At 42.6% G+C, this 19,434-nt stretch overlaps 1 non-coding gene across 1 annotated transcript; it reads left to right on the plus strand.

Moving 5' to 3' along the window:
• The first annotated feature begins 17,572 nt into the window (after nt 1-17,572).
• Nucleotides 17,573-17,715, plus strand: LOC118416955. The gene has a single exon (XR_004831295.1). It is a non-coding gene; the product is annotated as a U8 small nucleolar RNA (small nucleolar RNA).
• Nucleotides 17,716-19,434: the final 1,719 nt, after the last annotated feature.

The raw sequence follows: 19,434 nt of genomic DNA on the forward strand, positions 1-19,434 counted from the left end.
TGAGAGTTCGCTTATCTTGCATTGGTTGACCATTACGTCATGGACAAGAAGTTCCTAACACACTGTCTCAAGAATGACAGATCGCGTTTGTCCGAAGGCATTAACAATACCACAGGTATATCCTAGACCCAGCAAGACGTCTTGAGAGGTGAGAGTTGGCGTGACCAGTGCGTCAGTGGCAAGGATATCCTGACAAATTGTCTCGAGGAGTGATAGTCCGCGTCTGTTCTATGGCAAGACCATAACATCATTGACAAGTAATTCATTTACATGCTGACAGAAGTGGAAAAGGTGCAGATACAAAACACGAGTGTTACGGGCGCGATTCTATAAAACGCTGAAGACGTCGACTTTCTGAAAATGTTGTGCTTTCATCTTTTACCCTTGTGTCGACATGTCATCTTGAGATTTGCAGGTGTTCAAACGAAGAAGTTTGTATCAGAAGAGGACGGTATGTCCTTCTTCACAACTCAATCACACATTCCTGAGAGTCCTTGTACCCTTTGATCCATGCCTTCCCGTTGTTTGGTCCGCATACCGTGCATACCGCCCTGACAGTGGAAACTGTTGCAGATCCTTATAAGTGTTTTGAAATGCGGTAAGACGGCCCAGGCGTCATAGGAAAAGGCCGTGCGGAAAACGGCTCAGGGATTCTCAGTATCCCAATGTCTTATGAGCTGCAGGTGGTTGACGTAGAAGATTTGTTGTTCGATGCGTGCGTTCGATTTTGCCTGCAGCCCCCCTCCCCCTTCTCTGACGTGAATTGTAATTCAATGTGACCTTGGGAGGCGAGTTCGTCCTTGTTTAAGGGACAGCATCTTGATTCGATCGACAACGCTGTTCCAAGGTCCAGTGTCTTATTAAAGTTCTGCGTCAAGTGCGTTCGAATTCAGCGTCACTCATACAGGTATCCGAAATCTCGCTCGTAAATCAAGTATTTTTTTTCCTCCCACTTGTCAGCATTGCCCAACGTATTACGATGGTATGAACATAAAAGCATAAAGATTGACAGGAAAAACATAAAGGAAAAGCTCCCTTCCCCTAAGTTCGAAACGAACAGGTTCACTAGCAAACTTTCAACACCAGAATACAGCGACAAACGGCATAGTGACTGGCCAAAGATACATAACAGGGTTCGACAAAACTGTGTCAGTGGCCGTGTGTCCGCCTGCATGGCCTGGAAATGTGGGTTTTAGCCGATATATTTTTAGCCGGCAGGAGACTGCACTTAATTATTGTGGCAGATCTAGACAGTATGTGCTTCCCCGAGTCTCCCACGGGAAATTGTGTCGCCTCTTGCTGAAAGAATGAGGTTATCTTGTCTGTGATTCTGTATACATGTCTCCACAGCTAGATGTCAATACGTTCAACGTGGAGGAGGGGGGGGGGGGGGCTACTGGTGTCATCCACCACATTTGTCTTGTTGATCTTTTTGTTAAGTTCTTCTCGTGTAAGATCTTGTGCTTCTTTAAACTGCCTGAAATTTTATTTCAAAGGGGCATAAAACTGTAATAAAGACTAATGAGAAATAATGATCATTTTACTTGCAGAAAAGGGTTTAGTAACATACAACGAAAGAAGATTTAAGTAGCCCGGTAGATGTTTGAGGCCATAAGATCATGATTTCGGAAGGCGAAGGCTTCCACCACATTTTACCTACCCAAGGAAATGCAGGTATCCATTTTTACACCTGGGTTAAGCGAGGAAAGTCGTGTTAAGTGACTTTCCTAAGGGCACAACGTCGGTAACGTGGCAGGATTCGAACTTTCGAACCCGATGGAACCTGTAGGTTCTGAGCCCGCAAACACCTTACCGATTGAGCTACACGATCCCACTGATAAAGTAGTTTGCATGCTGATTCATCCGATAGGGACAAAATCGATAGATTTCTTGACGTCCACGACGACTTGAGTATCTCACACTGTGTGACACTCCGAAGTCTTGACAGGTACTAAATTACATCAGAGACCATCTTGCAAATCAGGTGAGACAGATGATTCTGTCGACGGAAATAGATGCATGTCGACGTGACAGATGATGAAAGAATGGGGTTATCTGTCAGGGAGGAACGAAGCTCCTCGCGACGTTTTGACAACTCTTCGTGGCATGGGATTCCTTCACAGGTCTCCGAGGACCGAAAGAATGTAGATTTATTCTTCAGATCTTTAATTGATACACAATGGAAATGTACGGAGTTTATGCAAGAATTCCTACCAGCCCGAATACATAAAACCTCTTCTCTACTCAACTTGCACTAGTCTACTATACGCTAGTTTAGTCCACTACACTCTACACTACACTGCGATGCACTACTCTACTCTACTCCATTCTACTCTACTCTATTCTACTCTGCTCTACTCTACTCTACTCTGCTCTACTCTACTCTACTCTACATACTCTGCTCTGCTCTACTCTACTCCACTCTACTCTACTCTACTCTACTCTACTCTACTCTACTCTACATACTCTGCTCTGCTCTACTCTACTCCACTCTACTCTACTCTGCTCTGCTCTGCTCTGCTCTGCTCTGCTCTACTCTGCTCTACTCTACTCTACTCTACTCTACTCTACTCTACTCTACTCTACTCTACTCTGCTCTACTCTACTCTACTCTACTCTACTCTACTCTACTCCAGGGTAGGTTGATAGTAAACCCAATGTCAGGAGAACTTCACCCCATCACCCCATGTTGTCCTATATGTAGATCTACCAGGTATATTTACAATCTGTTGACTCGTGAACTCCCCACGACATCCAAATTTTTTCTCCTTGAAAAGCCGGAGGTCTTGGTGGCTCATCTTTCTTGGAAGACGACCAAGTCGGCCAAGGCGCCATCGAGTATCAAGAGTCGACAGGCCTCCAGAGTGTCGATTTTCATTCATGAAGATCGAAGAAAGTCTCAATGGTTGGACCCAGAGGTCTGCTATAATTCTATTATCAAGGCGACATTCCATGCAAACATCAGACAATTTGCTCCAGAGATAAAAGTTACTTCGTCTAAACACTCCGCCTCTTATTTTTGACAATACCGTCGCCACCCTTAGCAAAACACTGTGGTTATGATATTACATTTAATAATAAAAGACGACAGACAAGGCTCCAGGAACGGAACACAGAGTCTGTGGGAGTCTCGCGTATCTTAGATTCGCAGACGACGTATCAGCATGTTATCTTGTGAGATAACCCGTTCGAGGTCGTATTAAGGTCAAATATTGTAGGTCAAAACCAAGGCGGCATAATTTCCTTTTATGGAATTATATCTAAACCAACCAACTAGGTCAGGGCACACTGAAATACGCATAGTATTTCTCAGTCCTTAAACTCGAGGAAATCATTTCAAATATTTCATTTGGCGTACTTTAAGAACCTTGTTTTATATCCTACGGACGCCCTTGACATTGCATTGAGCCTTGCGGTTTTCCCAGTGTCGCATTTTTCATCACATGCTTGCCTTGTGGAAGTTGCACGACACGTTACCCTTGAACCAGCCTTGACTGTAGCCTTACGCTCGGGAAGACACAGCTCTAAGCAAATAATCTTCGCCTTGAACGTGGTATATCTAAGATCACAGGGTTCGTCGATGAGTCAATCTTGAGTAGGAGGAAAGTCGGCGGGCGCGACTCAAGGCGCGACACGGTCGACAGGAAATCCCGAACCGTCTCCGTCTCTGTCTGTGTTGTCGTTAAGGTGCGAGACAGACATAACGCACTTGGAGACAATTTCTGAAGGAAATGCATGATTTAGGTTTGGTCTAGTCTTTGAATCCAGGCTCCAGACGGTACCTGGCGCGACACAGCCTTGTCTTATCAAAGGGAGATTATGTTATCCGTACTATCGAGACAGAAAAGCCAGCGTAATTTTTCATGTATACATATGATCAAGTACTGTTGACATGGGCGGCGATGTGGTATTGCATAAGAAGGGGGCGCTGCGCTAAGGAACTTAACATGACGTTTTGATGCCTCCCATTTTTAAGAATACAAATTGTGAAAACATAAAAGCAAGGAAACGTATCAAAAGCCAAATCAATGTCCATAACTGTTTAAGATACCAAGATAACTTTGAGTGACATCCTTCACTCTTCTTCAGCGTCACTACTCGCTAGAATGAACAGACAGAGCAAATACTAGTACACGAAATGTAACTGGAATGAATTGTCCTTAGATATTGTTTACCTGGATATCTAGACTTCATCAACGTATAAGAGAAAGGCGTGTTACTACCAAGCCCCCCTCCCCCCAATTGGGTAAGTCCCGAAAATGAGTGTGTTTGTTTTGAACTGTCAGTAACTGCTACTAGGCTGTGAAAAACTGCCATTTGGCAGTGAGTACTAGTTACTGCTACTTGGCGTATGGGTGTGTTTGTTTTGAACTGTCAGTCAGAGGAATGCGTTTAAAAGGCTTAGGTCATTTGAAATGTCTTTGAGGAATTCACAAGGTTCCTTTTTCATGAGAAGTGGAGATAAGTTTCACATACGTTTTATTTCAAATATGTCAATACAAGATAATATAAAATTTGAAGGATCTGATATTTTCACTGTGATGATTAAAGATTCCAACGGAAAAAGTGAACCAACAGAAAGCCTTATATGAGAAATACTGTAAATGCATTTAAGTTCGCGGGGATTTAATTTCGTGGTAGCGGGAAAAATGACTTTTCGCGGTGGTTTCGATTTCGCGGTAACACCATAGACTGCAATCTAATACCATAATAGAAAAATGTTCGCGGTGGTTTTAAGTTCGCGGTAAACTGGTCACCGCGAAAACCGCGAACATTTCTGCATTTACAGTACCACTGTTGTTTTGCATTCTGATGCCGAAAATGCTATAAATCCTTAGGGGCATACCAGACAGCCATGCGACCTTTAGAAAAGGCTAGACCGAATCATATGTATTCTCCCGATGCCATTTCACATCGCAGTTTCCTCCTTGATATTATACACCGCAAGATATTATGATCTATTACCTTGTCCAGATCAAATTACACACAAGGAAATGCTCAATTTTGCCGAACCGGAGGTTTGGAAAGTGGGGGCTAATTTCCGGGTGCCCTGGGCGTGGTTAAAACGTTTCCTTGTACACTTCCGTGTTGTAAAGACATCACGGGCCAACACAGGACATGTTTGATTACACCAATCGGATTATAGAGTACCCCACCGGTGCGAAGCTATCTTACGGGAATCTCAAGGTTTCGTGTCTTGGGTTAAGAGTGTCCCGCGAGGTGCACTATGGGGCAGAAGCAAATCAAATGATCGAAACGCAGCGTATCAATCTTCATTCAGGCCGAATGTCACAACATTACGTTTGAATTAGGATGTTGTAATAGTGTTATCACTAAATGTTTGACATTTTCTCATCTTTAGCCCTGATTCCTCAACAATGGAACGGTAAACTTAACATACAAGGAACCAGGGAGAAAGAAAGACGATAAGCAACGGAAAAGGTATAACGTTATAGTATGATATGATGATATTAGAGAATGGGTATTCGTAAAATGAAGAATAGAAAACTGAGTTAAAAACTGGTTACCAAGCCTTATGTGGTGCCCCAACATTCAATGAGACAAATTGATATTCATACTGAATTTAGACACACCTTTGATTGTAAAAACATATCTGTTCCTACGTATACATTTTCAGTATCACAAGAAGCGAGAAGAAGTCGAATTTCCTTAATAGAATATGATTGTGTTGGTTGACATTGGAAATATTTCATGTATCAACTATTTTTGTGTGGACCTGCACTTAATCCAGTGGGTATATATGTACAATAAAGGTCTTCATTCATTCAATGATCAAATTGTTGGACTATGCAATGGTTAAGGGATAGATGCAAACGTTGTCTACAACGCCTCGTGCTGTTGTCTTTGGCAGGTTTTCAAATATCACGTTTTAACCAGGAAAGTTCCGTTGGTAGTTTGTAACGTTAGCTATTGACATACTTGAATTGCCTCTTGTTGGATGTATATTTGGATGTACGATCAAGTACGTTATATATATATATAAATAGAGAGTTACAAGTTGACTACAACGCCTCAACCGGTTATTGTTCAAGGGGCTTTCAAACATCACGATTTACTACGAAACTTCCACACCTAGCTATTTCGGGGAAGTGTTGACATCGTCCCATGTTCTGTACAGCCTGCCTATTGTCGGGTTTTTCTTGGCTACCGTCCATGCCTTTGGCTTTCTTTCGTGGAATCGTTCTTTTGTCGACTCAGAATAAATGAACCATTTCGGGGTGCGTCAGACGGCGGTCTAGCTGTCCTCTTTAGACTTGTACGGTCACTTCCAAACGTCACACGGTCACGGCAGAGTTATGCTGACAACGCAGCGGTGTGACGTCACGACGCAAGCCAAGCAGTGAGCTGCGGCCAGCCCGAACGCTGCCGGACGTGACGTAGTCGTGACGCAGGCCCATTTCCGGCATCCCCCAGAGAAACGAGGGGAAGTGCAGGGGATGCCCCGCACGTTCACATGTTCTGACATCCGCAACAAGGTGTTCCCCAAGATAAATGAGAAAGAGAACAGGAAGTTCGACGAAAACGTTTCCCAAAGCTCATGTCATTTCCTCAACTTATCAAAAGCATCTACGGGCGGCAAAAAAAAACGTGACTATTTTCTGAAGGAAAAGGGTGGGCCAGTCATAGAGTTGCAAAACAAAACTAAATACCAACATGATCAACTATGTTGTACTAGCTACTCGGACTTGAAGTGATTTATAAGGCACTGAAGCAAGTAATCACACAAAATGGATGAATGGTATAGTACATGTGGTAACGGTACCGTAGATATTGAAATGTTCAAGTTGGATTTATTTCCGCGGTGACCGCAACACCTCTAAATCATTGACCGCAAATTAGCCCCTCCATTGCCTTGATGATAAAGAAGACAGCGAACTTCAAACACCACGAAAAACTCATCTTCCCTCCTTCTACAAGGTTAAACGCCCGCAAAAATCAAATGAATTTACAGTGTAGCCTTGATGTTGGCAGGTGTCCAGGAGAGCACCGCCTTCATTCATCACTTCCTGCGCAGGTGTCACCTGTGGAGGATCCCAGGCCACGTGTATGGACAACCTGCGGAAATTGTTCCCGCCGTTTTGTGCTGTGTCGACAGATTCTCCGGGTGCGGCTCTACCATATTATCCGGTATCTCCGCTTCCTGTGTGGAAACAGACAACGATATTGACGTTGAAGCAGCTTCCTAAGGCCTGCGTCACTTTTCCAAACCAGGGGCCGGAAAGAAAAGTATGAAATACAGAAAGACACCAAACTACACAAGACGTAAAGAGAATAGATAGTTGTGGGCATCATTTGTGTATATTTTTTTACGTATAACAGTTACATTTCTATTTTTGTTTTTGTTTCCACAAGCAGCCCGACCGGGCACCGGTTTGGAAATGTGACGTTATTAGGCTCTTCTAGTCAGGGTTTCTAATGCAGTCGGTTCATTGTTGAAAGACTGTATACGGATATAGCCTGCTATAGAACTCGGCCCCAAAGTTAGAAACATCTACAGAGGCTGAAACAACGAACCTAGTGTAAAGGAAACCGAGCACAATTGAACTGACATGCTGTCAGAAAAGCCAGACTCGTAGAGCCCTATAAGTAGACTACGTTGAAGCAGGATCGGAAGCCTTGAAGAGGATAACAGCCTTCTTCACAGTCCATTTCCTGTGACACTGGAGAGTATAGTTTTATATCCTTCCGGATATAACTCGTGATTTCTTCATACATACTTCAGTCAGGTATGGGAGCATCCTGTTCTTTCGGATAACAGGGCAAGTGAAAACGGAAACGTCTAACGTCATCGACGTATTACCTGCGGTCACGCTGAATTTACTCCTTTGAAAGGTGTACTGTTGTTACCTTTGCCAAGAAGGATATGTCTTAGGATGCGTTTGTCTTGTTGTGTCTGTTTGTGGACAGCATAACTAGGGAAATTGTGGATTAAGACATGCAGCATGTTGGTAGGGGTTTGTAAAATGAAGAAATGATTGGATTTGGGCATCCTAGCGGCTCTTCATGGCACTGCAGCAGGACTTCATGTTTTGATATTTCGTGTTTAGGACATGATACCCCTTGGAAATGAAATGAAGCTACGTCTAGATGTTTTCTACCCTAACTCCAAGGGCTTTTATTTGTGTCCATGTATGTTTAAAAGCATAGAGCGTATGTATCATACGTATTAGCATTGTCAATAGTAGGGAATGATGGAAGAAGAAATTAACCCTCGCGGGTATTTGTTTGTTCCAACCTGAGTGCTGTTTGAAAGAATAAGCTTAGTTTCTTGAGGAAGCAAAAGTTTCTCTTCGCAGAAAGGAAGCGGAAGAGAAAGAGGACATCTTTGTAGCAAGAAAGGGTTTCCCTTCCTTTGAGTAGTGCAACAACACTTCCAAATTAGGTTCCGTCTTTTCAGTATGACACAGACACACACACATACGCTTTCTTACTTTTATTTGTCCAATACTTGCCATTACACAAAAATACCGCTCGACCAATCGCCATCTTTTCGGTACTCTCTCTCTCTCTCTCTCTCTCTCTCTGTGTGTGTGTGTGTGTGTGTGTGTCTGTGTGTGTGTGTCTGTGCGATGTCTCTAGGATATCTCGAGAATACGACCTTGTACCTGGGTTTTCTTGATATTTAGGTAGGTCTTGATGAGACCTCAAAAAGATTACATTTGGGGCCTCCTAACAGCTTGTTATGGTACTGCAGTGGAAATTCCGTTTTTTTTGCGGCTCTATTTGAATATATACTTGGTTCCTTCCCAGTGTCTGCGTCTTCCTCATTGTCAGTCTGTCCGTTTCTCCCGTCAACTCCCTTCATCGGTCATGATCGTCTCTGCCATGATAAGTAAGCCACAAACGCGATCTTTCCCAACGATCGGCTGCCTTCATAACGAGAGAGGCCGCCCGCTGTATTAGTCCAAACGTGCGAGGAATAGAAAGGATCACCGCACACACAGGGCGGTGTGGCATATTTGTGGTCCTGTCAGGTTCGGTTTAGGCTCTTTTACAATCTGCAGCACCCCTAGTCGTAAATGTTTGCCTGTATCCCATCCCCTCCTTTTCATCCATCCGCGAGAGAAAGGCCAATTTGAGCTCGTAAAAAAAGGCGCGGGCTTGTCATCGCTGTATTGAACGCGGGAATTTTGCAGAGCTCGCGCCAAGGCCGACGTAGACGGGTGAGCTCGAGTGAAAATCGATTTCTGGCTGGCGCGAAAACCCAGACGTCCCGTCAAATTGAAGATGATGCACTGCGCGTCGGCTGACGCTGACATTGGCGTTCCCGCCGCTGTCTGGGCCGAGCGGCGCGCGCCGTAAGGGAGGGGTGGTTCCCCCGCTCAAAAACATCCCTTAAAAATTAGATGCATAAATACAAAATTGCTTTGTTATTAGAAAAAATACCTGATTGTAACATGGTAAATGTATTATCAATTTACGAATATAAGATTTATTTCATATTTCTTAGTTTCTAGTTGACCGTACTTTTTTTTAAACTCTGATTGGTTGTTCAGCACCAAGGACAGATCTAAAGGCCGCTGGGACAATATCTGACCCTTTAGAACAATCATACTTAATTTTTGTTGTTGGAGAAGCATTGAATTTCCTATCTCACGTGGAAGGTTATCAAAGAAACATGTATTTATTTAGATCAAGTTACAACTTCTGAACTATGCGTGGTGCACTGAAAATAGCTTTGGTGGACTACTATGATTGGCCAAATCCTCTGATAGAATTTTCCCTATATTTTGGCCAATTGCTACATTTTATTCCGACGAGAGGTCTTGGTATTGTCCTATCAATAGTTGTAGCTAGGAAAGACCACGTGCTCGCATGTGTGATAGAAAGCGATCACAGCACGTTTCCGATCACGGGAAATGATGCAGCTCACGGGCGGTATGGATGTATAGATCTGCCGCCGCATCACTACATCAGCAAGACACCACGCTCTTCCACGTGAATACTAAAAGCCTCCAAGAAAGGTGTACATACAAACGCCGTTGAAATGGGAAGCGACACTACCTTAGGGCGCGGTCACATAGGTCGTGCGATCGTCGTACATTTTTGATGCAATAGGATTTTCAAGCAGAACCAACCACCGACATGGATCCAAAACAGCATTTTGTGTACCAAGACAGTTGAAGTTTGCATGAGACGTACATTTTTGTCCTCCAAAATGCCCGAGGCTAGCGATCGTACGACGATCGCACGGCCTATTTGACAACGCCCTTAAGAATTGTAATGACCGATCTTAGCCCCCTTCTTTTTCTTTCTATCAGCATGAATATTTAATATGACGTTATACATATCTATATTATATGAAAAACACCAAAATGTCATGTGCGCCAAATACAGAATTACGCCACAAGAAAAACGAATGAAATAAAAATCCAATACCGTCGAACTAGATTTTGTAATTCATTGATCTCTACATATTTCATAAAGCTCTATATCTAATCAGAAGGTCGTTAAAGTTTAACGCAAGACAAAGTTGTAAGTACAGATTCTGTTCATAAACATAAACCTAATTTAGCACACATTACTACATGTAGATATGATTCACCAACCATAAAGAAAAAAATCAAAAGCGACGTAAGATAGATTATTTTCATATCTACCGCTTGTGAGCAATAAGGCACAATAAGGTACATGAGTGGGTAATAGACAAATGTTGCGGAGTGGATGTGATAACCGTTAGATGGATGGGTCCTCTGTGAGCGCATTGTGGAGTTCTGTCACGTGCCGCCCCGTCGCCGCAATGCCCATGGGAAAGATAAATCAACATTGGGAGTGGCCCGTACTGTGGCTGTGTGAAGATATCATAAATGTGCTTAACACTGTTATATCTGTAGATACGCCTTTTTTTATCATCCGTATAAGCAAACTATAATATCCTTACAGAACTATAAAGATATTGCTATATGACTAGAGGCTGCAGTGTTCATGTGTGGCGATGAGGGGTGGTTGCTACTATTTTCTTGTTAGGCGTCTAGTCTGCAGACACCTCAGACGAAATTACGGATTCCAGGCATGCAGGAAAAAAAATGGCCTTGTGTGCAAGAAAGTAGCCTTGAAAAAGGCCGAGTAAGGAAATTGACGTAAACCAGGCGTAACGCACGAACCGAGTAAATATTCCAATTAGCATTTTGCCTTTACAACTTCAAGGATCCAATTCATTTTCATTCTTACGAAACTACAATCTTTGGTATTATTTAGTCCTTTTATTGATTGTTAAAGTAGATTTTCTGTGTTTTAAAACAATGTGATTGTTTTGTATCTATGTTTTTTTTATTGTTAAGAAAGTTCCTTTATAAGCATTTTAGATTTTTAATCGCTCAACAATGAATATCAATAAAAATAGATGTATTTGCATGTATCATGAGAACGTCAGACGTCAGAACGTTCCAGACAAAGGCCACGATTATTGCCCGTGATGTTACCTACTCCTTGGAGCGTGTTATTTCTTGAATTCCAAATCACTTCGCTTACGATCAAAGGCGCTGACTTTTACGGCATGATAATGGAAGTATGAGGGGACGTTCCATTATTGCCGACGACTGGAGATAAAGGATATAATGAAGCATGATGTGAGTTGGAAACAAAGAAGACAAAATGGTTCGTCCCGCAGTGAGTCTTGGACCTTAATCTTATATCCCCTCTATGGACAGTTACTTCTAAGATCAAGGCCGTTCTGTAAGAAGTTTATGGAGAAACCTTCTTGATAGCATTGATCTTTGGCTTGGCGAAGCTTTATGGAGGTGCTATGGGACCTTGTATCTAAAGATATCTCAAGCAAAACTGATTTCCGCTCGCATTACTTTAAAAACTCAATTTCTACTCGATCCTTTGGGCGAGCACGGTTTCCAAGCCAACTATCACCCGACCAGTACAAGGCTCGATACTATCTTTACCGCCGAATAGGGAGATTTTATAACATTGAAGACACGTTTACAAGGCGTGGCGTGAACAGGAAAGTACGGGGATATAAACGGGCCGACTTGACCTTGCATCAGTGGTGCGCCATAATACTTGATGACCAGAGGCTACAGTGGGCATATGTTGCGACGTGTGGAGGGAAATCGAGTCAATGTTTTGGGTGTGTCAATATTAATGTGTGTGTGACTGTGAGTCCGGATATATTTCTGCTCAGCATATCATAAAGAAACTTTGGTTGGATTGTAATTATAAAATTTGGTATACGCAGGTCTTGTTTCAAGTCTGCATCCCTCACAAAAATGACAAATTCCAAGATTTGGTCTTAAAAAGCGATGAGCAATATGTAAACGGTATAGACGGGCCAACTTAACCTTAACCGGAGAAATGGCATTACTTATAATGACCAGCGCGGCTGCAGATTGCATGCGTTGCAATGTGAGATGTGGCGGCTACTCCTGTTTCAAGTCCGTTTATTACATCACACATGAAAATTGCAATTTGCAAGACCTGACCTTCAAAAAAAAAAGCGATCAGCAGCATACACGAGGAGGTATAAACTAGTGCACACGGGTGTGCGGTGGACCGTGGAACGTCCTTTATTTATTGCCGACTTGACCTTGTAGTCAGACGAGACGTGCACGCTCATTGCGGCTGAGATTGAGTAGAAGACGGCGCGCGCGTGACCTGGGTACGAGACGGCCCGATCGGCGCGTCTTGGCCTCACCGGCAAGGGCGAGCAGATCTGGGCATGCGCAGTCGGCGGCAGAACAGGTGCACGTGACCCAAAATAGAGGACAGCTCTCGGAAAGGGCGTGGCAGCGGTTACGATTCTTGTAATTTACACAGAAATGTAGCTTCTCCCTGTCCCTCAATACTTCAAAGACAAAGCAATAAAGGAAAATGATAACTTTATAGCGTAACAATTGTACAAGGTACAAAGTATGGCATCTACTGATACATAGATACAGTTCCATAAGGATGATCTGCTGATACAAGAGTGTATGGGATGAGAATGGTGTTTTACAATCATTGGAAGAATTTCTAGCGTCATTCTTTAATATATTTTCCTATGTATCAATGCCGATATGACCCATCTGTAAACAAAAATATTCTTCTGCATGCCTCGTTCCTTAACTATACGTAATTCCAGCCAAATGCCAATACTGGCAATGTGAAGATATCTTTTCTTTTCAGACGACTTGCAGACATTGTTAATCGTTTGACGGTTCGTTATACGCCCGCAGACTTATTACGATTCAGGTTCAGTCGGTTTCGTCTGTGCGGGTTGATCTCACATGCACGCCGTGTTACGTAGCGCCGATCGACTCAGAGATCTATCGCTGAGACAATTCCGTCGAGCTTCTCCAACGGGAGATAGTAAGATCCTCTTAAGGCTGGCGTGAAAATTAATTACGTGTTAGAGATGGCGGAGGCGGTGTGGTTCATGAGCGGGCACCGAAAAACCACAGAGACGACGTGTCTTGCATGACAAGACCACCGCCAACGTCGAGCGTCATTCTATCTTAAAATTTTGATTTATTTATTGTTCATTTCAGGCACGTGGTCCATATCATCACATCGAAAACAACGCACAAGTGTGAGCTACATATAAGATAGAAAAAATGAATACACAGTTGTATATAAAAGTTCAGGTGTCCCTGACGAAAGACGTGGATGGTATTTGAAATGTCTGGCGCCTTTTCCAAAATCATGTCCTTGTTGCTTTAGCAACTATATTGTATCATTTCGCATATACACAGCCGCATAGGTTTTCATGCGTGTATGAATTCAAATATATTGAATGCAAAGTAACCATTTTTGCTCTTATCTGATACACCTAAAGACCTCACAAATACTCACTTGAGTCATACGAATGTCTTGCATTTGTGCTATCTTTTAGCTGAGGGAAGTTTTTCTTTAAAATCCAGCGATCTTATTTTGCTTACCCTTTTCTAGGAGAGCTAGACTTTACCGGTGCACCCCAGATTTATCGATCGTCTGCAACTGTCTACTACGCGGATTTTCCCGCCCTTTTTGCCGTACTACTCTGCATGAATAATTCACTTCACGATAACCCCGCACAAATCACTCGTATCCGCCGCCAGGGGGCAAAGGTCACGGGCACCGCTTACTACGGAGCACAGTGCGCATGTGCACGACGCTTATCGCTACCTGCGGCGCTACGCTCAGGTGGGTTTGACAGCCTTGAGGGTTATTAAAAAACACGCCGGGGAATTTTCGCGCCCCGTCGTCTGGCCATGGTAGAAAAGCGATTTCTTTGATCATCGGCGCGATCACATGTGCGAACGACATGCAAAGAATTTATTCCTAGATTGTAAAACGGTTGGGCTGAGAGAAAGGCCATTTGTATAATAGGTCGTCGTACGGTTTTGATGTCGTAGAATTTTTATAAGCTAGGCTTTAGATATGACAGAACAAAACACCGACAGGGATCTAAAGACGATGTTTTCCCTAACAAAACAGCTGAATTTTGCCCGGGACATATGCACGTTTGTGTCTCAAGAATGACTTCATGATCCGTTTGTGATTGTGATTGTAAAACGATCGTGCGATGTATGTGACTGGGTCCTAAGGGAAGCTAGGTAAGCAGAGAACATTCTATCTGTCAAACAGTCTCCGTTGCGACTAGATAAGAACTAGGAGAGGTGCATTGCATTATCTGTGTGCATTGCCCCATGATGCGATCCTAGATCCGCTAGCTTTACTACATGATAAGTGCAGTGTACTTGAAAGAATCACAACGACCAATTTGCAATCTTACATATATAGCACACGTGGAATGCTCGAATATTCCAAGACCGTTCACCCCCACTTGCCGGTCGTTCTCCCATCACGCGAAGTCAGACAAGTGGGGCAAGGTTACGCTTTTGGAAAACTCGACTGCGCTTACATACAGAAAGCCTTGACTTGCGCCTGCGCATAGACAAAGGGTCGCTATGACTGGTATGAGCGCCCTTTATTTTAGAAGCTTACATAAACAAAACCCGCTCCGAGTCTGCGCAAAGGGGCTCTACGAGAGCCCAAACTCGCGCACTTTCATCGAAATGGGTACAAGGCCAGCAATCACTTTCCATATACATGTGAGTTATGTACCATTAAACGTGAGTGCCTATTGAAATGTGTATGGTAAAGCCTGGGGCGCTATTACGCTACTTACGGGTTAAATATGAATGGCACTGACCTTGGTATCTTTTTGTAATCCATGGGGCAAATGGAAAAATGATTACAGCAAGTCTCCTGGGCGTGAGTTTACAAGGGTAGATGTGTTTTATTATCACCCATTGGATGGAGATACGGGAATTTGAGAATAGCGGGAGGCAGGACACCCCTGTTAATTAGCTTATGATTACAAACATAGGAAGGATAAAACTGCAAAGAATGGTGCAAGAAAAGACAATTATAAACCACAGAAATTCCAAATGCAAGAGAAAATGCGTTGTGGAATACTGAGGTAAGCCTACACCTCTTGTTGTGCACTTGACTTCTATGGTCGGAACACTCCTCGCCAATTTTCGGCATTTTTTAAAGCTATATTCTCTTTTTTTTTAGTTTGTAGACAGGTCTGGTTGAAAGAAATACAGTATATTTCACAAACGTATACTAACGTAACAGTTACCTTGTCAGACTGCTGTGTTAAACGCCCTGGGGCTTATATACTAGTATGTATTCCCCCATATGAGCCGTACATGTGGCATTAAGTCTATCCCGAAACATGGGACAAGGTCAGGAATTACAAAGTCAAATGAGGATCTCTAACGTTTCATCCCGTCTACCTCTCCTTGTATCATATTTTATCACGGCGAACGCGTGCAGTCTCTCCCTTGGGCATAGACTAGACGCTTAGAGAATTATGAATGGAAACCAAGCGAAGTGCAAAGATCGCGTGGTTGGCAGACAAAGAGCTGGAGGTAATGCCGACCTGTGCATACACGTGATGTACACATGCAAGGGATAATCGCTTATGTGTTCATCCAAGCGAATCTTTCCCAGGGCGGCGATTGGGACTCTTTTTGTTGTCTACTCACACTATCTCTGAAACAGAGATAAGACATCGATCAAGCCGTAATAGTGACCTTAAGAGCTCTCTATCTAGAGCTCTTGAGACTTCTCAGTGGCCATCGGCGCTCTAAGAAAATTATCTATCTATCTTGATAAGCTTTTGTTGTGATAAGATATCAGTCTTTCAAGGCTACAACGGCGAGGTCCGGTAGCCTTGTCCTGGGCATCCGGCAAGGGGAGGAAATCTTGGGACAGTTCCGTAAACGGGTCAGTGAATGTCCCAGAGAGAGAGAGAGAGGGAAAGACGGACAGGGATAGAGAGAGCGAGAGAGAAAGAGAGCTAGAGACTCAGCAAGAGAAACACACACATAGACAGACAGAGAGAGGCCGATAACCTTAAGCTTTGATATCCTCTAAAAAGAGACTGCTCGAATACCAGTGTTGACTATATCTAGGTCGGGTTTGACTTTTTTGGAAGCAAAGAGCCTCACTTTTTCTACAATTTGTGAGTTTGTGATTTTAAGACAAAAGTGCGTGAAAAGTGCGTGAATGTTGGAAAGTTGACTAATGCCATTGTGACTTCTTTAAACAATGTGGTTCTTTCGGTGTGCTAAAATGAACACTTGGAAATGAAAATGTGTTTCTGCTTTAGATGTGCAGTATTTACAAAGTCTATCGCAGACTGGTAATACTAGACTAATGTTTGGGCTTCCCCGCTCACCCCATACGACCCCAGCTGCTGTTGCCCTTGACCACTAAAGTCGGCAGCGACGCATATCATCCACCTCGTCTGTAGCCGTCGTTCCGTGATCTATTCCTGTGGATGGGTATCAGTCAAATTTTACTACAGGGACTTTAAAATCGTGCTTAGAAAACCTTGTACGCTTATCTGTAGCACACATTTGTGCCTGGCTATCAAGGTGAAGAATTGCCTGGGTTAAATTCCAAGCCAGGGAAACGTACGTGGGCATAATGCAAGTTTAATTGCAGAGGGGGTGTCAGTCAATGGCATGTTCAAGGCCCTAGCGAGTTGTGTTTGTTTGTGGGTGGAGGTAAACTTTAAAAGTATACCCTCCACCCAACCCAAGGGGTGAATCACGCCCTCGAAGAAACAGAAGCCCTTTGTTCAAGCCTGTGCAAATATCAAAACCTTAAAGTCTTTTAGGAAGTAGGAGTCGAAATCCACAACTTAAAAGACACCCTTTGAATCTTAAGATATAATCGCAAAGCAAATCTTGTAGTGACTCAGGTATGGCTCACTCCAGAGTCCAGACTCACGCTCACATGGTGAGTCATCAATTTCACCTTTGTGGAGTTGCAATGTAATTATAAACCGCTACGTGTCGCTAGTGATCAAAATACTCCCAGCAGCCTTCGCGCGTCTAATTAGAAATGCATACTTTCTATTTTCTTTATTTTCAACCTTTTTATGTAACATATAAATCAATTGATAGCGTATTTTAAGTAGGTAACTATATTCAAATTGTGCATATTACATTTAAATGTGTATTATTTATCTGTAATCCTAAATAAAGAAAAATAAAGAATGATAAAAACCCACAAACTGAATAAACTATTTAAAAGTACAAAGATTTTCGACGACCACCAACAGGTATCGGTAGGGTAATCCTTACCTGTTGTCTCTCCGGAGACTTCAGTAATGGATTACGTATGATGAATCGAGACATATGACTCCAGGTGAGTTAGAGCGTCTTGGGGCTTGGGGACTGCAACACCCTCATGCTCAATTCTGACTTCCCTACCGATCACCTTAACAAAAAGAAAGCTTTCTTTACATTCGTTTGCCCAAGATGTGTTGAGGGTAAGTTAAACTTACAGACGTTTCACAATGTTGCAACCAGGAGAAAAGTGCAGGATATATAGCAGTGTAGTATATGATAAAAATGATAATGATAACCTGCAAATTCATGCTCTTGCCTTGCCAAACAAAGGAAAACATGGTAAGAAGAGTGAAGTACTAAAGGCCGACCGGTGAAATCTTATTCTATGCGTACACATATAACGTTACCAGATATAAAGACTAACAGGACAAAGGAGTGAAATGTTTGTTTCCTTTCATTTATCCCCAGCCATTGTTCGCTAAACTTGACAGTTACTTAGTCGGGTTTCAGGACACAATACAGCCATACAAAATCGACCAGACCAAGTAGTCTACAGTTAACAAACGATCTTCTATAGCGAGGGAGATGCAAAATAAGATACAGGTGGGATTGTAGTACAAACGTCGCCCGTAGAACTATCATAGCCAAAAAAATTGGTCACCATCGAAAGTCGATAATATCCCAACTAATAATTCATCTGGAGAAATCTACTACGTATGCATGGCAGCGGTGTTAAATTGGAGAGTGTGCTATACTAATGTTTCCCAATAGCTCACCGAAAGGGTGAACTGACCCAGATAAGTGCATATGTAACGTATGACCCTTTTCAGACATAAAAGCTTTAAAACAGATCATCAAATCCATTTGGGTTACGATGAAATGTCAGCGGTATGTATTCAATGGCGGAAAATTAGCTGTTGATCCAATTTTCCGCTGGTTGAATCTCTTCATACCATTGCTTATATAAACCGAGAAGTAGGTTATAATTGATTCCTTCATTACCACTGTGTAAATTGTGTCAATGCACAAGTATTGACATCAATATAAGACAAATTGTGAAAGATGAATTAAGCCTTTTTTTGCCGCACAACCACTGCGAAATTACTTGATATCTTAGAACAGCATTCTTCTTTTTTTCAGTTCCTAAACTAGATTGATAAACATAATTCCTGAATCAAACCTACTATGAGTTGTTTTATTTTATTTCATATAATTTGGGGGTAGATAAAGTGGGAAAAAAAACGCGGTCACATAGGTCGTGCGATCGTCGTACGATTTTGGTGCCATAGGACTTTCAAGCAGGCGGTGACAGAACTAACCGCTGACATGGATCCAAAACAGCATTTAGTGTACCAGGACAGTTAAACATTGCAGGAGACGTACATTTTTTTTGTCTTCCAAAATGCCCGAAGTTAGCTATCGTACAAAGATCGCACGACCTAAGAGGCTAGTAGGTTTTTTTTCGGTTAGATAATGGTGGGTAAAAGTAAAAAAAAAAAACTTTTCTTCGTAAACTTTCTGTACTAAGCTTGAACCCAAACAAAATGTCAATGCACAACTCATGCACAAGAGTGCATGGGGCGATATAACGATTGATCCTAAGATACCCTGCGACATTATCTGGTATCTACATATGAAACGCACAGTGTTAGTACATTATTGGGTATTTGAATACCAGGCTTTAAAGACTGAATGCCGTGTCACCATTAGCCTATAGTTAATTCCCAATCACCATTTTCAACCCACGTATTGCTTATATAAGATCAAACTTATATAAAGCAAAGACAAAAGTAAATGGTAACGCATGAAGCAAATCCATGCTTTTAAGTGAAATCTGTAGTGTCAGATTAAG

This window comes from Branchiostoma floridae, chromosome 5 (genome assembly GCF_000003815.2).
Source record: "Branchiostoma floridae strain S238N-H82 chromosome 5, Bfl_VNyyK, whole genome shotgun sequence".
Classification (NCBI taxonomy): Eukaryota; Metazoa; Chordata; class Leptocardii; order Amphioxiformes; family Branchiostomatidae; genus Branchiostoma; species Branchiostoma floridae.